The following is a 3,857-nucleotide window of genomic DNA, read 5'->3' on the forward strand; positions in this document are numbered from 1 at the left end:
GATGCCCTACTGTATATTATTATCATTAAGCATTTACAGAGTACTGTAGCCTCGCAAAGCTCTTTCAAGGCATTTTTACTCGTTGTTCCTTACAAAATGCCATCAACTCTAAGTCTTATTTACAAATGAAGAAACTGAGGTACTGGAAGATGATGGCAAACACCTCAGTCCCCCAGGGAGTAGCAGGAGCTGTGAAGGGAACACAGTGCCTGGAGAAAAGGGAATACTTATTCTAGCCTTCTATCTAAAAATACACCAAAGGTTTTCGGAATTTTCATTTGTTTGCTTGGTGTTTTTTTTTAAGCCAAGATTAATTCTCTTGTGTTTTCCTCCAATCATATACATTATTCCATAACAAATGCTTTTGGGTTATTTTCTGTAGACACAAGTTGTATCTTAACAACAGTTGTACATCATGATTGACACTGTTCCATATGGGAGGAGAAGCAGGACGCGTTCAAGCATGAGCGCGTGTAAAGATGGAGTGATATATCGTAGCTATCATTTACAAAACTGGAGATCCCAAATCTAAAGCATAATGAGGCAAAAATGAAATACTACATGTCCATTCATCCATGTTGCTTATAATTTGCTAGAGATAATTTAGCATTCTGGAAAACCCTAAGCAAGCAACTTAGTATACAGGGGAAAAAATAAAGATGTCTGCTGGAAAACAGCGAAGCTATCCACTCTGGGCTCCCTGGAGAGCTCTCACACGTCACAATAACAGGGATGCAGTTACCTGATAACATTTATTTTTCTGGGGTTTTCCCTCCCATTTAGAACAGAATTATGGGACTCAATTTTGTGAATTGTAACATGAAAGGATTATAGTTTTCCTCTGAAAGAGAATTAATCCCCACTTAAAATAAAGGAACTAATAACACTCATATATTTAGACCTTAATGTCAGAAAATATATTCCTCAATTGTGCAAAATTGTACACATATCCTGATCAAACATGAAGACTTAATTAAAAGACCATGCTTTATATCTTTTAACGTTCCTGTGTCTCCCCCCATTGAGAAGGAAAAAACTCATAACATTCTGTAGTGATGAGTTGATAAAGATTACTGATATTCACTTACATCTGACCTGCTGAGGACCTACTATATGCCAGACATAATTCCTTTCCTAAGGAGTCTACAGCCTGATAGAAGAGATAAGATCTATCCATATAGAACGTTATACAAGGTAGAAGGTGATGGTAAGTGATAGGTAAATTATTCTGAGTTTGAGGAAAAGCCTGGTGCTGGGCAGGATTACCATCTCCTTCGCTGGGGGGAGGCAAGGCAGGGTCCTGTGAGGAGGGAGGAGAGATATTGGAAAGCTTTATGTGACAGATTTCAGTTGAGGGGGTCCCCCAAGCTTGTGAAGGCATTGGGCCCTCAGGAAAAGAGGAAACAGATCATTCCAGAAGAAGGCGGTAGCACAGGGAAAGGGACAAAGAAGGTACTTGGCAGGGGAGCACGAATGGTAGTTGGTAGTAGTTCACAGTTACTACTATAGCCTAAATGGTTAGGCTGGATCACAGGTTAATGTGAAAGAAAATAGGAGAGAAGGCAAAGCCAGACCAGTTAATGCTATGGTTCACAGGTTTGGTTAATCATCAAGGAGATTCCCCCCTGAGGTGGTCTGACAAACAGTGTTTGAATCTATGTAACTATAATTATCCGTATGTCATTTGGAAACTCAACCAGTGGATAGTGAAGCCTTGGCTACTTTCAGTTGTCTCCCATTCAGCTGTCTCAATTCATACCCACTCCCACAGCCCTACTGCAGGCCTTTGTTACCTATCACTAGAGGAGTGCAAGAGCCTGCTGCCTCACTTCTCAGTATTGCTGGAATCATGTTTCTAAAATGGATGTACGCTGCCTATCAACCCACTTCAAAACCACGTATGGCTCCACATTGCCTGTTACGAAGGATATGGTGTACTAGGTTAGGCGAAAGCTGGCCCAACCTACCTTTCCTGCTTTATCTGCTCCCAGCACAAATGTGCGCACACAACACACACACTCCCGATGTTCCAGAAAGCCCATTCAGCCTCTGTTGGAATGCTCTGTGCTCCCCTTCCTTTCCAGCAAAAATCCTGATGGCATTCAGCCTTTTGCTTCTGGAATTTATTCTAAAGAAATCATCTAAAATGTCTAGGTTAAAATCATGTTCAAGTGTCTCTCTGCAGCCCCATCTCCTGTCATCTTGCACCCCACTCCCTACTGCCAGCTGTAAGAACTACTTGCAGTTTTCCTTGTCGTCCTGCCTTTGCACATGGTCCCCCTCTGCTTGGTAGCTTCTTTCTGGCTGGCTGATATTTTCCCCTCCTTTCTTTTCGCTTAACTGTATTTTATCTTTAAAGGACCAGTTCAAACGTCCCCCTTAACAAGTTATCTCCATTCTGTTAAGCAGTTAGCTATTCCCTTCACCAAACTTCCTAGCACCTTGACCATATCTCCACTAGCACACCCATCACACTGCATCAGAACGGTGTCTAGCCCATTGCTCTCTAAACCACAAGGGCCCAGAAAACAAGAAGCATGTCTTGTCCAGCTGTGAGCTTTATCACTTCCATCAAACCCTCTACATCTGTGAACAAATTAATCAATGGTTCAGTGAGAACCATTTTGCAGAGGAGTGTTTTGAGGGCTGTTGCTGAGAGATTTATAGTAGTTCTCCCTTATCCATGGGGGATACATTCCAAGACCCCCAGTGAATGCCTGAAACCACAGATAGTACCAATATATATACTGCATTTTCTCCTACAGTTGCATGTCTATGATAAAGTTAAATTTATAAATTATGCACAGTAAGAGATTAACAGCAATTACAAATACTAAAATAGAGCATTGATAACAATATACTGTAATAAAAGTTACGTGAATGTGGTCTCTCTCTCTCAAAATGTTGTTTTGTACGGTACTCACCCTTCTAGTGATGATGTGAGATGATAAAATGCCTATGTGAGGAAGTGAGAAACGAGGTGAATGACGTGGGCATTGTGACGTAGTGTTAGGCTACTACTGACCTTCAGATGATCCTTCAGAAAGAGGACCATCTGTTTCAGGATGGCAGGTAACTGAAACCAGGAAAAGCAAAACCACAGATAAGGAAGGGCTACTAGGTAGGTTCGTTGCCTGTTTTTTTTTTTTTAATGATTTTTTATTATATTATGTTAGTCACCATACAGTACATCCCCGGTTTCTGATGTAAAGTTCAATGCTTCATTAGTTGCGTATAACGCCCAGTGCACCATGCAATACTCCTTACTATNTAGTCACCATACAGTACATCCCCGGTTTCTGATGTAAAGTTCAATGCTTCATTAGTTGCGTATAACGCCCAGCGCACCATGCAATACTCCTTACTATCCATCACCAGTCCATCCCATTCCCCCACCCCCCTCCCCTCTGAAGCCCTCAGTTTGTTTCTCATAGTCCATAGTCTCTCATGTTTCATTCCCCCTTCTGATTACCCCCCCTTTCTTTATCCCTTTCTTCCCCTACCGATCATCCTAGTTCTTATGTTCCATAGATGAGAGAAATCATATGATAATTGTCTTTCTCTGCTTGACTTATTTCACTTAGCATTATCTCCTCCAGTGCCGTCCATGTTGCAGCAAATGTTGAGAATTCGTTCTTTCTGATAGCTGAGTAATATTCCATTGTATATATGGACCACAGCTTCTTAATCCAGTCATCTGTTGAAGGGCATCTCGGCTCCTTCCATGATTTGGCTATTGTGGACAATGCAGCTATGAACATTGNCGGTGCATATGGCCCTTCTCTCCACTACGTCTGTATCTTTGGAGTAAATACCCAGTAGTGCAATGGCTGGATCATAGGGTAGCTCAATTTTTA

The sequence above is a fragment of the Ailuropoda melanoleuca genome, chromosome 2 (assembly GCF_002007445.2).
Source record: "Ailuropoda melanoleuca isolate Jingjing chromosome 2, ASM200744v2, whole genome shotgun sequence".
Classification (NCBI taxonomy): Eukaryota; Metazoa; Chordata; class Mammalia; order Carnivora; family Ursidae; genus Ailuropoda; species Ailuropoda melanoleuca.